At 39.5% G+C, this 20,424-nt stretch overlaps 1 long non-coding RNA gene across 1 annotated transcript in view; it reads left to right on the forward strand.

Moving 5' to 3' along the window:
• The window catches only part of LOC105508481, a 35,034-nt gene extending 29,487 nt beyond the window's left edge, over window positions 1-5,547 (forward strand). Inside the window, exons 2-4 of the long non-coding RNA XR_001001275.1 lie at window positions 1,696-1,846; window positions 4,752-4,846; window positions 5,188-5,547. This is a non-coding gene — a long non-coding RNA (uncharacterized LOC105508481). The remainder of the gene's footprint in view (window positions 1-1,695; window positions 1,847-4,751; window positions 4,847-5,187) is intronic.
• Window positions 5,548-20,424: the final 14,877 nt, after the last annotated feature.

Genomic DNA, 20,424 nt, shown 5'->3' on the forward strand with positions numbered 1-20,424 from the left:
ATCCTACCATTGCACTCTAGCCTGGGTGACAAGAGCAAAACTCCGTCTCAAAAAAAAATAATAAAAAAAGAAGAAAGTGTAACCTGTTTTTTGTATTTTAAGTGAAATTGAGGATGAGGTAATTTGTGTTTCCATAACTGGATTCTTTGGGAGCATGAAGCATTCAGGGTTAAGGTGAGAAAGGTCTCAAAAAGCAACTTTTATCTCTATTTCCTGGTTCCTGCCCCGACGCCCCTGGAGTACATATTCTGGTCTTCTGAGCACTAGATTAATATTTCTTCATGTGAATATTCTTATGTTTTTCTTTTGGGTGTATTCTATAAATTTAATTGGATGATGTTATTTCTACAGAAGTTTTTGTAAAATTACTTTTGCCATTCTTAATTTTACACTGAAAGTGATTGCTTTTGTATATCACAGTTCACATTAGAAAATTAAAGTTAGTGAAAAAAAATCAACAAAAAAGGTTGCCTGAAATTCAACTCAGTATTCTTTCCAAAGAGTTTTACAAATACCATCCATGCAGTAAGAAGCACAGGAATTCTGATGAGAACGCATTTTTCAAGAATTCATCTTCACCTTCCCTTTCACTTGGGAGGTGACCTCTTATTGTGGCTGTTGGATGTAACCAGTGAACCGAATACTTGAAACCAATTTGCTCATTTGAGAAGAGGTTATTGATTCTCACAGCATGTATATACTTGGAAAATTTCATTGTTTAACTCTGCATGTGGATGATTCTTGCCTCACACTACTTTAAGTCAGGCAGACTGGGTGAGGATATGAGCTCCCTTTATTGAAGTCTTTAAAAAATTTTAAAAAAAGTTTAACAGGTCTGCATGTTACCTTGAATAAAAAGGACTATATGTGCTTCCTGGAAAAAGTCTGCTTAGGTGATTTTTTTTTTTTTTAAGCATATGCTTATTTTGAGGGAGGATGTTGTTGGGAGAGAAATTTCTGTGTATTTTGTACAGAATTAAGACAAAGGCTGTAATTGATAAAACACCAAATATTGGGCACTTATATTCTTGTTTACTAAATAATAAAAGTTCAACTGAATAATTAAGATGTAACTCTTTGGATGGGTGAAGGTGAACCTCAGCTTATCTGAGGTCAGCATCTCTTCTAGGGGCTGTTGAAGAATATAGGTAAGGTGAGGAAGCCATGTGTTGCTGTTTCCCTTCAGATGCTGGAAATATGGTACCCACCCCACTTTGACCCCTCACTTCCCCAGTTTTTCTCTAGGAATATTATTATTGGCACAGGGAAGGTTCATTTCAGCAGAAAGTCTGCCATTTTGAAGCAATTGGAGCAATTTATTAGCAAGAGGAAGTGATTTATTTTTCTCCATCACCATTCATAAGATGATCATTATGAACAAGGTTGCTGATAAATCCTTGGCCACCAAAGAGGACTTTAATTTGTGACAAGGAAAGTTTCTTAGTGCTTAGTGGAGAGAGAGTTTTCTGCCCCTTACCTGTGCAGGTTCATGGTAAGAGATAGACCCTATGGGTATTTATCGACCTGAACTGGGAGTCTTCTTAATATAGAGAGTTATGTTTTAGAAATGAAACTCTTCGGGGTCTTGTTTGGGGTAAGTAATTAGTGAAGAAAATAACCAAGTTAATTTTTTTTTCTCAAACATCCTGATCTTTGACTTTTATCTTTTAAACTGACAAGTTACTTCTCTTTCAGGCTCCAAGCTTGATATAGAAGACTATTATACCCAGAGAGGGTAACTGAAACGAAAGAAATTACTCCAGCATCAAGCTAAAGACATGCCTTAAAGGATGAGGAGGAGCAGAAATCTTACCAGCAAGGCCAGAAAGAAGCTGTGCATGAACAGGTGGCAGTATGAGCAATACTTAATTCCCTGTTGTGATTACTAGCACATGAAACTTGTGAAGTACATAGCCCCAACTAAAGGATCTTGTGTTATAATTTTTCAAAGACTGTACAGTAGGCATACCAGCCATACAAATACTAGAAATCAAGTGTTATTTCTAAAGTATCATGCACTTTGGTGATTAGCAACCTGGGGAGCCATCGGCTGAATTTCTTGAAGAAACCTCCAGGGAGTCAGCCATAACTCTAAGGGTAAGGCAGCTTTCAAGAAGTGTGATTCATCTTCTGTAAGTATTAGGGTCACCTAGTGCCACTCTAGCCCAGTCTACAGCAGGTCACCTGGAAATGAAATTCTGAGACATAAGAACGAGCAGGAAAAATGTCCCACTTTGTTCAAAGGATGAAGTCAATTTAAAGGGATGAGGAGAACACTGGCAGAATATTTTAAATATATTAACTGATTTTCCTCTTCTGGCAGCTCCTGTCGCCTCTGCCGCCTCCCCCAAGCCCGTTTAGATATCATTTGTTCTATCAGGAAGAAGTTTCACCAGAGAGCAGAAAAAAAAGCCTTTTGATTTTCCAAAGTCAGGACCCTGAGGGCACTTGGCATAGAGACACTAAGCTGAACTGATGCAAGGCTTCCCATCCCTTCTAGGACCTGAAGTTTTTCGGGTGTGCTGTGAGGACAGTGTCAGAGCTAGGGGAGGAAAGGGAACTGTTGGATGCTGGTGGGGAGGAGGGAAGGGAAGATGGAGGGGGAAGAGGAAGCAGAGACAGCTCTTAGATGCTGGTGGCTCCCTTCTCCTCTGAGAAAAAGACTCTACACCCTGCTCCCCAGAGGAGAGGGTTGTGGACGACAGAACTGAAGATGGACTGGGGTTGTCATTACCTCCAAGCAGAGCTCAAGAAGACTGCAAAATCCAGAAAAGAAATGGCTGAGTGGTATCCAGGGGACAGATGGTCAGAGCCAGCCTCAAAGAACTGAGTGTACCCCAGCACAGCTCACAAGTGTTAGAATGAGTCTTCTGTGCCCAAAAGTCCCACCAGAATAGTAATGAAGGACCCACAGAGCTTCCTGGTACCCCTGTGGCCTGAAAGCAGTGCAGTAAAGTTTCCTGTGCCAACAAGGGGCTTGGCAACAGTTGAGAGAAAATGTGCCATGTCTGAAGGAGTCTCATGCTGGGGAGCAGCTCAGTGGTGAAAACCCACCAGGAATAAGGTCTTATCAGCCAAGGCTGGTGCTGAGATCGCATCACAAAGAGATGTGTGATGTTATCTCCACCCATTGCTTTGGTACAGTGTAAGACCCCTGGAAACCAGTGAAAAGACTGGGGGTGCAGAATTGAGGGAAATTAGGTTCTAACACTGAAAATAGGCTCAAAATAGATAAGTGGTTACAGAAAAATAAAGTTTCACTTCTTGTACAATTGAATTTGTTGATTGAGTCCTGGACCCAAAGTAAAACCAGTCATTCAATCAATAAGTTAATTTTAAAAAATCAGTCATACCTGACAAAACTATTTAGCTCCTCCTTTCTAGAATTTAGGAGAATTGTAACAATTCACAATCAAGATTTGTCTTACAGCCTAATACAAATCTTGACTATTGCTGTGTAGTTAGTTTATGTGCAGCCCCAGGCTTGTGGGTGTAGCTCAGTCTGCATTGCTTAGTAAGTGCTGATCATGTGGCTGGCACTCTTATAAGAACTTCCACCATTTTCCCTCATTTAATCCTTTAAATAGTATCTGTGAGACCAGATATTATTCCTACTTTACTGATAAGTAAACGAAGACTCAACAAAGTGAAATCTGAGAGAATTCTAATAATTGTCAAACATTTCCTTTGTGAAAGTTGGTTCCACATTTTGGTGGGTAATGCCCAGCACTTCCTTCGTTCTTTTCCAACAGTCTCTTCTTTTCCTGTGCATTCTTCGCAGGCCCTGTCCCACCTCTGTGCCTTTGCTCCAAAGCCCCTACTTCAGATACTGATCCTACTTCAGATTCCTGTCCTTTTGACATCTTCCCCAGTTTCTAAGGTGCAATTTCAATTTTGTCTGTTCCCTGACAGTTTTCCAAACCTCTCAGCTATTATTATCTTATCCATCCTCATGCTCCTTCAGCACCTCACACGTCCATGATAGCCCTTTATCAAGTCACCTTTGTATTGCAGGTTTTTGGTCGCGATAGTGTCAGCCGCTAATTTGTAAACCCCAGAAGAGCTCCATCTTGTGCAGCCCCAGCACCTACAATGAATGTAGCATCCTAGGCTGGCAGGTATTTTGGTGTCTATTACATAATAAAGCCTTAACACATATTTGTCAAACTAAATTAATTTAAAATTCTAAAACACATAGTTAGTGAAACATGAGACAGATGCTTACAAGAATGTTTAATTGGCAATGTCTCTGAATTCCTCACAATTTTCTTCTTTATCCCTAACTTATTTCAATTTTTTTTCAAACATACAGTTTAAAGACTCATTCATTGAACACCCATGTAATGACCACATAGCTTCTATAATATGCCCTCTATTATATTTATGTTATGATATCTGTCCATCTACTCGTCCTGCTATCCATCTATCAATACATATTTTTTCCTCACTGTCTTTCAAATACATCCAACGTATGAGAGACCTTTGACTTTGGAATCAGATCTCAGATTAATTCCTGGATTCAGCACCTACTTGTTTTGTCACCTTGCGGGTGTTGCTTAACTTGAGTCTGTTTTCTCTTTGTAAAATGGGGGTGAACAATGATGTCTACATAGGTTGTGGTGAGGAATAGATGAGACTGTATATAAAGGGCCTGGCACATAGTGTTTGTCCAAAGTAAAAGGACAGCATAAATATTTCAACCATCAGCACCGATTTGCAATGATTTGTGCTTTTGGTGTTCTTGCTTCTAGCCTCTACTTTAGGCTCAGAAGGAAAAGAAGTTTACAGGAGACAATCACTCTTATACTCTTCCATGGTCACAAAAAAGAGGTCCCTGGATCTATAGGTGAGCAAGAGGTGATCTGGGATTTGGAGTCGGTACTGCATTCTGAATTCCCTGGCACAATTAAAAGGCAATAGAGCTAACAGTAGAATCGCCAATTATCTGCTTTACCCAGGCAACATGGGGGATCTTAATATCTATCTAAAATTCAGAAGAACTTTTGCCAAAAATGGAGATGATCAGGAGAGGATGTCAGAGCTCTGCCACAGCCATAACCTGCCTTCTGAGCCCTTTGGTGCAGGGATTTGAATTTTTTCCAAGTGTAAGCCCTCATTAGTAGCACTCTCCACTCTAAAGCTATAGGATATCCCCAATTCATGAAACTATTTCTTAATTATCTGTAGGTCATCTTGCCCCTGAAATGGCCCTGGAAAGCTATGGCTGGAGAATGGAGGAAAAGATCACTTTCTCTGTTTCTTCAGGCCAGGCATCAGTTGGGATGTTGGGATGTCGATAAAAGGAAATCCCATCCTTTGTTTTCTGCCTATGCTCTCACCATACCCATTCCCATGTCTGGTCATCATAGGGTCCATCACAGCCCTTAACTGAATCATGTTGAGTACAGGATGGTGTGAATATCATGGTTTGAATACAAGCATGGTCTGTCCATGTGGACTGTTTTTTTGCAGCCCACTTAGACTTAAGCCCTCTTAATTTCAAATTTATGTTTGTATGTGCCAATAGAGCTGTCCCTAGATGAACTGGAAAATGCCTGATTTCCTTCTCTTCCTGAGGGTTTGCAACTTATATGACATGTCACATTAATCTGTGGAACTTTTTGAGAGATATAAATGCCTGCTTCTTTGAAAGCCTCATCCTTCATTCCAAGAGTCAGAGTGAGTGGGTCTTATGTTATCCCACTGCAGTCTACATTTTAAGTATCTCCACAAATTATTTTTTTTTCACAGCCTTGGCTAAGAACTGCCTCTTTACCATAAAGCTGTATAGCTCTTCTTTAAAACAGTGAGAGATGAAGTGTGTCTTCTTTTGAGATGCAAAATCTTGGTTGACCTTTTCATTTTTGTTTTGTTTTCTACTAGTTGATGACCATAAAATGGAAAACTAGCTGAAATGAAAAGATTAGGAATATTATCAAAGTAGAGTAGGTTGTACATAAAATGGAAATAAGGACAACCCAGTAGAGCATTTGAGAAGATGCTCAGCTAAAGTGAAAAGGAGCTAATAAAGGTTACCCAGTCAGCTAGGAAAGCAGTGCTCAGATTATCAGGTAACGGTATCACCTAAGACAAGAAGGCAGATATGCAAAAGGAGTTATTGTATTTTGTCAAATCTAATACAATCATATTTTACATTTTAACATCCCAGACATCTGTTGGCCTGGTGGCATTGGGACTGGCACTGGTATCATTGCCCATGCAGTATAAATTTTGTTGTTAGTCACAATGGCATAATGATCAACTTCAACCCATCAAAGTTTCAGTCAACAAACTGAGAAAAAGTAAATCCTGATTTACTGGAAAAAAAAGTAAATCTACTATTGTCATCTGCTGGTTAGATTTTTAAAAAAGTAAAAACATCAATGCTTCTAGATCAAGTGTTAGTGCTTGGAAGAAGATTCAAAGATAATATTAGAGTGTTTTATAAAGAAGTGTTGCATTCTCAATGTTCTTGATGACATGGATACCAATATCATACAAAAAATGGGAACAAAGGTGCCATTTCTGAGTTGAAAAGTGACTCAGAGGAGTTGGATACTCTACTTGTGAAGAAATTTGGAATAGAGTTTAATTGGCAGCATTTTATTCTGTCTTACTGGTACATAACAGTGGTGCATCTTACAACCACTGGTGTCTTAGGTTCAGTATAACATGATATTTGCGTTGGTCTTTACAGAGAAGAATATTGAAGAAGATTCTGAAGTCCAAATAGTTCCCTGAAAAAGGCATATGTGAAACTATAGGAGCCCAGTGAATCATAAACTTGTGGGTGTCTAACTTCCATAAAGTCCAGCTATCAAGATCTTAAAAAGAGAGAGGAACCACCATATATTTAGACAATGAAATAACATTTTTAAAAGAAAAATGGCTGGGTTTCATTAAGAAAGAATTATTTTATTGGATATTTTTGAAGAAGTAAGTAGGTATGTGAACAAGAACTGATGGTGGTAGCTAGGCTGATGTTCAAAAAGTCTTTCACAGGGTCGATTCTGGAAACAGAACAACAACAGAAAATAGTCATCATTGAATTGGAATTGGGGTGGGGTGCAGTTTGGAGATTTGGTGTCTTGTAAGCACTCCAAATTTGTTTTATAAAATTGTAACAACTAGGATTGGAGATTGGCTTTTCATTCCCTTCCTCTTGGGCTGGCCTGAGAAGCTGTAATTTTCTCTATACTTTAAGACCCATAATTCACAAGCCCCATCCCTCCTCCATTTGTTGCCTTTAAATATCTCAAAAAAAAAAAAAAAACTTTCTTATAAACCTCAGGTTACTCTTCTCCAGGCTGAACACCCCTTTAATTTTTTTTTATCATAGTCTGTTTCTTTGAGAACCTTCCTTTCTTTGAGCCTCTCCTCCAAATACCCTCCAATTTGTCTACATCTTTTATAACTAGCTAACATAGGTCCTCTGTGTCCAGGGATCTTAGTTTATGGCTATTTTCTGAGCTTAATTATTACTAGCAACTCCTTCATTCTCAAAAATGTTCTTATTAGAATATCATTTTTGGTAAACCTACCTACAACTGAACAGAATGTAATATCTAAGAGTGAGCTGACTAGCAAAAGTGAGGGCAGAGCTCTCACCATCCTAAGTCTTGGTACACTACAGGTGCAGCCAAAGAGATGCATTAGGGACTTGGTCCATACGTCACACCATTGTCTCATATAAGCTTGTCTCGTGTAAGTGCAGTTCTCAAGTCTTTTCCACCCTTGCTGCCATGAAGCCACATCTTTCCCATCTAGTACTTGTGCTGGTGGTTTTTTGGCATTTGTTCCTACTAAATTTCATGACATTATGGTTCAACCCATTATCCAGTCTGTCAAGAACTTTGTCATCCAAAATGCTGGCTTCTCCCTTCCAAATTCCTGTTACCTGAAGATATAATCTTGCTTTTCTATATCATTACCCAAATTATTGATTTAAAAATACTGCATAGGGCCAGGTTCAGTGGCTCATGCCTATAATACTAGCACTTTGGGAGGCCAAGGTGGGAGGATCATGAGGTCAGGAGCTCGAGACCAGCCTGGCCAACATGGTGAAACCCCATCTCTATTAATTTTTGTATCTTATTAAAGATATAAAAAATTAGCCAGGCCTGATATCGTGTGCCTGTAATCTCAGCTACTGGGGAGGCTGAGGCAGGAGAATTGCTTGAACCTGGGAGATGGAGGTTGCAGTGAGCTGAGATCATGCCATTGCATTCCAGCTTGGGTGACAGGGAGAGACTTTGTCTCAAAAAGAAAGACAGGAATAGCCCTGTGGCACTTTGCATCTTTCCAGTTTGACCTTGTTGGGGCCAAGGGGAAGCTTCCCCCTTGCCCTCAGAGGGTGCACTGAAAAATCAACTTATGGTAAGGCGGATTAATAAGAGAAAAGGCATACAAATGTATTTAACCATGCACACGGGGAGAATCAGAGTGATTTCCCAATATCCCAATGAGGCCCAAACACTTATATAACCTTTTAGAGGTGAGGGGGAACATGGAGAATATAGGTAATTCTGTTGAGTTGCATTAAATGATTACCAGGAAAAATGAATGAAGACTTGGGAGAATTAGTGGATTGCAGAGCAGGTGGGTGGTGAACAGTGATTGACTTGTGGTTCTCTTTTGAAGTTGAATGAACCTGAGAGACAGACATTGTTTTGTAAAAAGGCTGGGCCTGGTTTGGTTACCTTCTTCCTCTCCCTTCTTGAAATAGATGATAAGATTATAAGGAAAGAAAGGAAAAGCAATTGTTCATCTCGGTGATTCCATCCAATCCTTACGAAGAAGGGGAAGAGTCTCTTCCAAGGCCTATTGATTTCAAAGGGTTTCTAATTCAAAACATTCATTATATCAGGGAGCCATATTTTGGGGTGAAACTCTGTGCTCCTTCAATGTCCATTCACATCTTGGGGGTCATTTAACATCACAAGCTTACTTAATTGTAGTATCATTAAGGCTATGTATTTCTGGGTTTTCCATGAAAATGACTTGAGAGACCTTTGCAAATGCCTTTTAAAACTTCGAATGTCTAACGTAGAATGCCTTTTCCTAATCTATGCATCTAAATAAATAAATTTATAAATAAATATATAATGAAAGCAAAAGGATAACAAAACTGAGATGAGTCTAATATGACTATTTAGTGAGGGCGTATGGGGGCCTTGGAAATATAATGACTGGCACTTAGGTCAGTGCTCAACTAATATTTCTTGATCCAAACATAATTTTTCATTGACAAATGAGCAGAAGATCTTGCTTATGACTCTTGCTATGAAAAAAGCCTATTTCTTTACACCTGTCAAGGACATCTGCTTTGGGAAGTCCCAAACACAGCTTAGGTCCACACCAGAGTATGAATTGACTATTTGCTAATCATGTAAATATTATTGCTGAAATGAAAACATGATTGAGGCTGGAAGTGTGAACCAAATGCAGAAAGTGCCAGCTCTTTAACGTAAGCAGTTAATTAGGCATCATCTTTAAGTCTGGTGATCGGTCCCAGGGTGTTAATCAAATCAAATATCACCAGCTGCTGAGAGAATAGGCTCTTTCAGGAAGTATTAGCAATACTAAGCAGGAGAAAGAAGTGGCATTAAAATGGGCTTTCTGAGGCTCCAATAGCTAAGGACACCTATAGAAGAATTGTGGGGAACTGTTACGTAGGCATGTCCATAACAGATCAGACAAGCACTGTCTTGAGTCAATTGAAATGGTGAGAAAAGCCTAGATTTGGATACCAGACAGAGCTGAGTTGAACTCCTGCTTCTGCTTTTTCTAGTTTTGGAAAAATCACGGTTAGTTCTCTACAGATTCACAGGAACAGATCATAATGTTTCGGATTATATGAGTTGCTGGTAAGATACCTACAAGCAGCAAAATAATTAGCACCATCCCTGAAACCATCCTATGGGATCCATGACAAACTTGCACCCATTGGAAAAATCTTAGGTTCGCCCCTTTATCTCTGGCCCATTGTTAATTGCAGAAGCAAAAGGTTTATAAGAGCAGCACAGGTGTTTGAGCTATGTGTATTTTCCTCTAGGGGACTTGGTGCTATCAGAGGAGGTTATCATATTGGAAAACAAATTTTTTAAAAAGTAGAAGTCATGAAGTTGAAGAATTCAGTGACTTTTCCAGGGGAAGAAGTACCTGATTTATGAGCAGTCTGTTATATATGAACTGTTTTATAGAAATGATGTAACTGATTTTTAATAAGCATTCCAAGTGTTACACAGAAAGTCTTGATGCTTCCAACTTGCCAATGAGGTAAGCAATTGAAGTGAGTTTCAGATATTTACCTGTATCTAAACTGGAGTAAACCTAAACTAAAGCTTTGTAAATTTTGAGTAGAGAGTAACAGAGTACTTTTAAGACTTGGGTTCGGGCCGGGTGTGGTGGCTCACCCCTGTAATCCAAGCACTTTGGGAGGCCGAGGATGGTGGACTGAGGTCAGGAGTTCGAGACCAGCCTGGCCAACATGGTGAAACTCCGTCTCTACTAAAAATACAAAAATTAGCTGGGCATGGTGGCACACACCTATAATTCCAGCTACTTGGGAGGCTGAGGCAGGAGAATTACTTGAACCGGGGAGGCAGAAGTTGCAGTGAGCCAAGATGGTACCATTGCACTCCGGCCTGGGTGACAAGAGTGAAACTCCATCAAAAAAAGAAAGAAAGAGAGAGAGAGAGAGAGAGAGAGAAAGAGAAGACTTGGTTTCTAGAGTCACACTACCTAGCTTGGGATCCTGGCTCCATTATTCATCAGTTGTGTGATCTGGGAGCAGGCTACTTCTCTTGCCTCCATTTCTTCATTCATTTAATAGGAATAATTACTTCATAGGATGATCTGCATGATTAAATAAAATAATCTTTATAAACCTCATCACAGGGAATGATAAAATAAACATTCGGAACATTCCAGAAACAAATGGATTGATAAGCAACATTTTTTTTCTAATTAGTTCTACGTATTTTCCTTTTAATTTCCACATCAGTATCACGAGCTTCGAACCTGAGTACCCACTCGGTACCCGAGTGCCTAGGGATTGGGAACCATTTTCATTAGTAGCTTACTCTGAAAAACAGCATTCATTTTTGATAAGGTGTTTTTAGGCATCAACATGATGTCATATTTAAGAGCAATAATTACAGTGTCAGACTTCTGAGTTCGAATTCTCACTTACTGGCACCTTAGAAAGGTGTTTAACCTCTTTGGGCCTTGGTGCCCTTATCTGTAAAATGGGTATTCTGTGTAGTTTAAATCAGTTAGTAGATATGAAGTGCTCACATCAGTGCCAGGCACATAGAAAGTATTCAGTGCTTCATGGTCATTGACTTGCACTGTTAATCAAGCATTTCCCAGAAAAGAAAATGAAGTTAAGAGGTGATATCATGAAGCATTTTTCTTCATCCTGTAAATAATATATCAAGCTTTGAATCTCATAACATTCAAGGTGAAATGCTGAAGGATACCTATGCCAGAATTTGTTTTTCCTAGTCAAACATTAAAGACAAAGTGAGGGTCTATTCACATAGAAATAACAAATACATGGCATACATACCAACACCCCACAGCAGGACTGTGGCAGACATTACTAATCCATCTTGGCTTTCTTGCCTACTGAGTTTATACTCAGCTTCTGAATTTTTCTCAACACAATATTCTGGGCAACCATTGTCAATTTGATTGGTATTATGTGAAATAAAACTTACTTTCCATCTTTGTTCCGGTATCATCTCTTTAAAGGTGTTATTTTCCCTGAAGGATAAAAAATGTACAGGTTTTCAAGTAAAACCCCTCTATTGAAGTCTCAATCAAACTCCTTTTTTTTCTTTCTCTTTTTGAGACAGAGTCTTCCTGTGTCACCCAGGCTGGAGTGCAGTGGTGCCATCTCTGCTCACTGCAAGCTCCGCCTCCCAGGTTCACATGATTCTCCTGCCTCAGGCTCCCGAGTAGCTGGGATTACAGGTGTCAGCCACCATGCCCAGCCAATTTTTGTAGTTTTAGCAGAGATGGGGTTTCACCATGTTGACCAGGCTGGTCTCGAACTCCTGACCTCAAGTGATCCAACCGTGTCAGCCTCCCAAAGTGCTGGGATTACAGGCATGAGCCACAGTGCCCAGCTTCAATCAAACTTTTAAATGATGCAAGATAATCATCCCTCATATCCTTAAGCAGGGTGAGTTATATAAAAGAGACAAAAAAAGTTGACTGGCAGTACCCATAATCTATTTTTTGTGCTTCTTCAGAAGATGCTGCTAAGATAGATGACATTGATAGCTGCAATTAAAAAAAAAAAATTGCTAGAGTCTAAAGAAATCATTTGGAATGTAGTTTCCTTAGTTGTTGACTCAGTGAATAATTTTCTGGAAAGAAAAATAATTTTCTGGAAATTTTCTGGAAAAATTTTCTGAATATTTTTTGTGCTTCTTCAGAAGATGCTGCTAAGACAGATGACATTGATAGCTGCAATTTAAAAAAAAAATTGCTAGAGTCTAAAGAAATCATTTGGAATGTAGTTTCCTTAGTTGTTGACTCAGTGAATAATTTTCTGGAAAGACAGCCAGGTTATACTATCTAGCAGATCATACAGCTGAGCATCTTTCATTTTATCTTAAGAGAAAGATACAAATGGCTAAATGTGAAAATTGTTTCTACATGTTGATTAGTTGGTACCTATTTAACTCTAGACTCTATAGTATCTTTTTATTTATTTATTCATTTTTGAGGCAGTATCACTCTGTCACCCAGGCTGGAGTGCAGTGGCATGATCTTGGTTCACTGCGACCTCTGCCTCCTGGGTTAAAGTGATTCTCCTGCTTCCGCTGCCTGAGTAGCTGGGATTACAAGCATTTGCCACCACATCCTGCTAATTTTTGTGTTTTTATAGAGATGGGGTTTCACCATGGTGGCCAGGCTGGTCTCAAACTCCTGACCTCAAGTGATCTACCCACCTTGGCCTCCCAAAGTCCCAAGATTACAGGTGTGGTCTATAGTATCTTATAATTACAGCGTTGTTACTTATATCATCATCATGTGACCTAGTTCTTTAATAAAGTGTAGTTATGCTTGCTATGCACCGTTTAAGACAACAAAATATGTACTCACTGTAGAAAAAGTTTCATCTCTGACAAATAAATGGAAAATGGGCAAAGATAATGAAGAGTTAAACTTCAGAGAAGATAAAATATAAAAAGCTAGCAAGACCCTAAAGAGATGTTCAAACTTAGTTGGCAGAAAAATGTAAAATAAACAATGAGATACTCCTTTACATGTATTAGACTGGCAAAAATTAGGAAGCTGGATAATGCCAAGTGTTAACAGGGATGTGGGGCCACCGGAATACTTACACACTGCTAATGGGATTGTAGACTGGTGTAGAAATTCTGCAGAGGACTCTAGTGGTAAGGGCAGATAGATCTATGTATACTTTCTGACCTAGCCAGCCAAATCCATTTCTGCATATGTATATCACAAAATGTATCAGTCTGTTCTCATGCTGCTGATAAAGACATACCCCAAACTGGGTAATTTATAAAGAAAATAAATTTAATGGATTCACATTTCCACATGGCTGGGGAGGCCTCACAATCATGGCGGGAGGTGAAGGAGGAGCAAAGGCGTGTCTTACATGGTAGCAGGCAAGAGAACATGTGCAAGGGAACTGCCCTTTATGAAACCATCAGATCTCGTGAGACTTATTCTCTATCACCAGAACATGGAAAAACCTTATTCACTATCATGAGAGCATGGGAAAACCTGCCCTCATGATTCAATTACCTCCCACTGGGTCCCTCCCATGACACATGGCAATTATGGAAACTACAATTCAGGATGAGATTTGGGTGGGGACACAGCCAAACCATATCACAAAAAAATTATCCAAGAGTTTCCAAGGGCCCTATAGGAATAGGGTGATGAGACATCCTAACTTGCCTGGGATAGTCATAGTATACAACTGCTGTCCTAGTGTAATTATTAATATCACCCTTCCATTCTCAAAAATGTTCTCCCTGTGATTAAGGCTGGTCATCACAGGATATTCTTGGTGATGGGGAACTAGAGGCAATTTGGGGAATGGAGAGGCAAAATGCATTCGATTCACACTATTCAGCAGAAAGCTGGATGAAAAAAGAAACAGGTTGAGGTAGATAACAATGACATTTGCACATAGTTATGGCCCATGCTTATATAAAACTGTATGCTTTATAAGAATACTTATTAACAAAAGGACATAGTTGGAATGATTGCCTTGGGGCAGTAGAGGAATTAGAGTGGGATAAAGGAAAAAGAAATAAAATGATAGAGATCTTGTTGGACCAAAGATTATAATAAACCATTGAGAAGGGTGATTAACTCAGCTTCAGTACCTGAATTCAAAAAGTAAGGGTTCACCAAAATAGATGAAAGCAGATAATTAAAAAAAAAATTTTTTTAAAACAAACTCTGGCTTCTCTTGTGAAGTTGGTATTTATAGATTTATTTATTCTCTTTGAGGTTCCAAAGATATTTAAGGCTATTTAATAAGTATCTTAAATAGAAAAATGTAAATATAAAAATATTTGAATGAGGAAGCAGAACAGATTATATATAGAAATAAGAAAGATAAGGCAAAGCCAGCACAAGGTTAACATCTAAAATTCACACCAAAAAGTCCTGTCAATCAGCTATAAATGGGTCTCAGGTTTGGTGCTAAGTTGTCCAGTAGGAAATGCAAAGAAGGCGATGCCCTCATGTCCATGATCCTCGTTATCTGCGATAGGAGTCACCACAAAACCATTCTAAGTACTAGAAAGCAGTGTGCATTTCCCATTCTGAGATCAGAGAGAAATTTTTCCCTTGGGCTGTTATAAGGAGGGCACTGTGTAATGAAATAGCGACCTAGAAAACTAATTTCTACAGAATGACTCATTCCAAAGCAATATGGAAAACCAAAATGTTAATTTATTCTAATAGAGTTTGGGCTCCTTGAATTTCCACAAAATAACCAACTTTCAGTTTCAAATTAGTTCAGGAAACATTCCTAGGTGTGCAATAAAGCTGTGACCCACAGAGACTGGGCTCTTCCATTTGACTGGGCCAGAAATTCCTGATCATAGTCATAATGAATGAAAGAAAAACAGAAGAATTATATTTCCAGATTCCAAGAGTGCCACTGTCTTTATACTCCTGAGGAGGTAGGTGGTAGTTACGGAGAGAAATGTCTCCTCCTTTCTTCCTGAAACAATTTCAGTAGCCGTAACTGACTAAAAAACGAACATAGTCATTGATATAGAGATCACAGAAAGTAAATCTATGTGAAAACTGGTGTCACCCTAAGAGTAACACCAGCAAAAAGCGATGCATAATAGAAAAGTTTAGTGGCAGATGTCTGCAGAAGGAGTCCACCCTGAGAGATTATCTCCAAAGGGACATGTAAGGTGTGTGTGTGTGTGTGTGTGTGTGTGTGTGTGTGTGTGTGTGTGAGAGAGAGAGAGAGAGAGAGAGAGAGAGAGATTGAGAGAGAGAGATTGAGAGAGAGAGAAAGTGTAAGTCTGGTATTCTGGTACATTCCAGTTTTGGAGCTAGGGTGCTCATTAAGTTCTTTTGACGGTTGGTTGAAATAATCCCTGAGCATCATTCAATTATATTTGATTTTGTGTTCATCAAGCAACCTCTGCTTATTAATTCAGTTTCCAAGAGCTTGAGAATGGGAAGTGTGATAGATTGATGCCTAAATAGCTGTAACTATTTCCCTTCCTGTATATAGGCCCACATGCAATATGACTTTGCAACTCATCCCATCAGAGGGTGGAAACTATTTATTCACCCTCTTGAACCTGGGCTGGCTTTGTAATTTGTTTTGGCCAATAGAATGTGGCAGAAGTGATGGTGTTACCAGAAAGGGTTCCAAATCCAGACTCGTGCAAGAAAGAATTTGAGGTGAGTTCATAAAATGAAAGTAAGTCTATTAGGAAAGAAAAGAATGGCTACTTTATAGGCAGAGCAGTGGCAAGGGCTGCTTGACTGAGTAAATTTATGGTTATTTCTTGATTATATGCTAAACAAGGAGTGGATTATTCATGAGTTTTCCAAGAAAGGGGCAGACAATTCCTGGAAATGAGGGTTTCTCCCTCTTTTAGACTATACAGGGTAACTCAGACATCTCATGGCATTTGTAAACTGCCATGGCATTAATGGGAGTGTCTTTTAGCATGCTAATACATTATAATTAATGTGTAATGAGCAGTGAGGATGACCAGAGGTCACTTTCATCCCCATCTTGGTTTTGGTGGGTTTTTGCTGGAATCTTTACCACATCCTGTTTTATCAGCAGGGTCTTTATGACCTGCATCTTGTGATACCAATCCTGCCAACCTTCTATAGCATCCTTTGACTAAGAATTCCTAACCTCCTGGGAATGAAGCCCAGCAGGTCTCATCCTCACTTTACCTGGCCCCTATTCAAGATGGAGTAACTAACAATAGTGTGTCAGTTCTAAGCCTAGGCGTCAAGAGTCCTTGAATGTTTAACTCTCTCTCTCTCTCTGAACAACCTGCATAACCACCATGGGGTCATACACAGGCCAACCTGTTCAGTGATGAGAAATGAGGCCTGTTGACTCCTGTTACTCTGGTTGATGACCAGGCAACACCAGACACGTGTGTGGGGCCTTCTTTGATCAGCCAGCCTGTAGTCCAACCACTGGCTGACCATAAAGGCCTGAGAAAGCCCAGGAGAGATTAACTGAACCTGGCCCAGAATGTCAAAATTTTCCAGCTGATCTTAGATACGTGAGAAAAAAACAAATGATGCCTTGTTTGAAGTCTCTGATTTGCATTTGCATCCATTGAAGTACAAAAAAGTCTCTGAGTTTTGCATGGCTGTTATACAGCAAGAGCTAACTGCTATTAGGATGGTATCCTGATGTGAGTGTAATGACTAATAGAAAATTCTGTGCTATTAAAATAAAAACAAAAATATTATAAATTGAAAAAAAAAAACCTGAGCATTTTAGTATGTGTTTTAAGATCTTATAAGTCAGCTAGCTTGAAAGTTTTGGAGACCATGAGTAGCTCTGAAGAGGTGGAAAAAGCTAAATTTCTGGCTTTCAAGATGTACAATCAGACTCTAGACAAATGACTTTCAAATCACCCCACCTGGAATTCCCAGCATGCATATGAGGGGAATGCCATTCAGCTCTATTGTGAATAAAATGTCATAAAATTTAAGTCACCCATTCCCCATTTCCTCTTAGTTTACATGACAGAGAGTTGTTTTCTCTTAGAGTATCTTTAATTACTCCTCCATTGCTTCGTGCCTGCTAGCTGCTGTGAGTTCTCTAACAGTTCCTTTCTTAGAGCTGCATCTTCCACTCTATTGGTCTATGTTTCATCACCTCGCCTCAGGGAAATGAAGACGGGTTATGCACAAAAGTACCTGTCATAAGGGAGGCTGGGGAACAGCAACTTTTAACTGGGTTCTTCCATGCTTTCTTTGACCAGTTCTGACCTCCTGATATTTTCGTTTGAGTTTTGCCTTCAGTTTTGTTGTGAGGAATTTGTCTGGGCTTAATGCTTGTGGCTGAGGGAAAGGCACAGGTGGGCCTGGTCCCACTGTCCTGCAAGAAGCCAGCATCTCTTATGCTGTGGCTGAGTCTCATTACGGCCATTGCTGCTGGGCTGGCAGATGATTTGAAAGCAGAATGGAGTCCTCTGGGATTCACTAATGACAGCTGGGGAGATGCGACAGGAGTTTACCGTCTTGGGGCATGATTGTGAAAGTGTGCCTGCCTGTGTCCTGCAAGTAATGACAGATTTCTTTCCTCTCATAAATGCTTAGAACCAGAATTCTTGGGATATCCATACAGGAAAATAAGCAGGATTTAAGATTCAGTTTATAAAATGTATGGAATCCCCAGTGAGAATTCCAAAAGTGGGGAGGGAGAGAGAGAAGGAGAGGAGCAAGGGCTGAATTCGCTACTTGGGCGATCATTAGAAACCCAAATGTTAGCATCACGCAATATACTCATGTAACAAACCCCCTAAATCTAAAATAGAAAATAAAATTTTAAAAATAAAAATTTAAAAATAAAAAAGCGAAAATAAATTGCTGAAAATTTTATTAGTGTACTTTGTAACCAAAGTTGAAAGTTTTATGTATCCAAAATTTTATCATTTCAATAGGTAATGCATTTTAAAATTAAAAATGAAAAAATAAGATAAATAGAAACTTTGGGGATATTTTTGTGACCCCACACTCTTTTACCTTTTCAGAAATGAAAGAATCAGAGCATTACAACAGAATGAATCCTGGAATGGGAATGGAATGCCTGGATTTGTGGCACAGTTGGGAAGTATCCTGGCCATGCCATGTTAAAGGTATGCCTTATGGCAAGTTATTTAGCTTTTCTGAGATTTTTGTGAAGTGAGAATGGTATTAAATTTGTCACAGATTTAAGTAATTTAAATGTATGTAATTCCTAGCATGAAACCTGGAGCAACTAACTTGATAAATGTTAGTTCTCTTTTTGCCTTTTCTGACTTTTTGTTTTATTGTTGTTTGCTTGCTTGTAAATGTAATTTTTTACTCTGTAAAACAAAGGAAGAGTTTTTACAAAGCAAGATGGCATTTATAGAAAAACCTTTAAACTGTACTTTTTACCTAATAATTTTCTTTATGTAAATGTGTGCTAAAATAATGGTTCAAATAAAAAAGTACAGAGTTATAGCAATCCATCATTGCTTCAGATATGTCCTTCCTGATGATTCTGCTGCTTGCCTTATTTTAAAAAGCATATACTTTCTTCACCCTTATTTTTAAAAATCACTTGTGCTATTTGCTTCTTATTCTCCTATTAATGTTTTCATGTAGTCAGATTATTCCCTTCCTCAAATCATTAATAAAAATAGACCAGTTAAGTCCCCTGGGCTTAAAATGAATCACTCCCTTCTAAAAAAAAATTAAAATTAAAAAAAAAAAAGTCAAACAGCCTTATTTCTTTAATCTATGCAGTCATTTTCTAGGAGAAGCAAAATGCTGGATTATAACCCATTTTGTGTGTTCCTGCATCTATGGAGAGATATTTCATAGGAATAATTATGCCAATCTTTCATAATATTTGGTCAAAGCAGAGTACACTAAGAAAACAGTCAAGAAAGCACTCAAAGTAGAGGAAAGAGAACTTGTCTTGACTGGTCAGTTGCTACATGCTCATCCTTATGTTGGGTTCTTCCAAAATGTTGCTTTGACAAAACACCCTGAGTAAGCCTTTTAATCTTCCATTTTCTGAACATGAAACTAAAGCCCCAACATTTCAAATGACTTGAAACACAGACCATGAATTTGAACAAAGGACTTCTTGACTTTAAAATCTATGATGTTATTTCTATTCCTAGTTGCCTCCAAAGCAGTGATTCTTACCCTTGGCTGCACATTGGAATCATTTGGGAAACTGAAAATTAAAAAAAGAAAAACAAAAAAAAAACAATGCCCAGGACCTGGGCAAGATGGCTGAATAAGAACAGCTCTGGTCTACAGCTCCCAGCAAGGTCAACACAGAAGGTAAGTAATTTCTGCATTTCCAACTGAGGTACCTGGCTTATCTCATTGGGACTGGTTAGACAGTGGGGGCAGCCCACAGAGGGTGAGCAGAAGCAGGGTAGGGCATCACCTTACCCAGGAAACGAAAGGGGTTGGGGAACTCCTTCCCCTCACTAAGGGAAGCCGTGAAAGACTGTGCCATGATGAATGGTACATTCTGGCCCAGATACTATGCTTTTCCCACAGTCTTTGCAACCTATAGACCAGGAGATTCCCTCGGGTGCCTACACCACCTAGGCCCTGCCTGGGTTTCAAGCACAAAACTGGGTGGCTATTTGGGCAGAAACCGAGCTAGCTGAAGGATGTTTTTCTCATACCCCAGTGGCACCTGGAACACTAGTGAGACAGAAGTGTTTGCTTCCCCGGAAAGGGGGCTGAAGCCAGAGAGCCAAGTGGTCTAACTTAGCAGATCTCACACCCACAAAGCCCAGCAAGCTAATATACACTGGCTTGAAATCCTCGCTGCCAGCACAGCAGTCTGAAGTCGACCTGGGACACTTGAGCTTTGTGGGGGAAGGGGCATCCACCGTTGTTGAGGCTTGAGTAGGCGATTTTCCCCTCACAGTGTAAACAAAGCTGCTGGGAAGTTCGAACTGGGCAGAGCCCACTGCAGCACTGCAAAGCCGCTAATAGCCACACTGCCTCTCTAGATTCCTCCTCTCTGGGCAGGGCATCTCTGAAAGAAAGGCAGCAGCCCCAGTCAGGGGCTTATAGATAAAATTCCCATCTACCTGGGACAGAACACCTGGGGGAAGGGGCAGCTATGGGCACATCTTCAGCAGACTTAAACGTTCCTGCCTGCGGGCTCTGAAGAGAGCAGCGAATCTCCCA

Source organism: Colobus angolensis, unplaced genomic scaffold (assembly GCF_000951035.1).
Source record: "Colobus angolensis palliatus isolate OR3802 unplaced genomic scaffold, Cang.pa_1.0 Scaffold162, whole genome shotgun sequence".
In the NCBI taxonomy this organism is placed as follows: Eukaryota; Metazoa; Chordata; class Mammalia; order Primates; family Cercopithecidae; genus Colobus; species Colobus angolensis.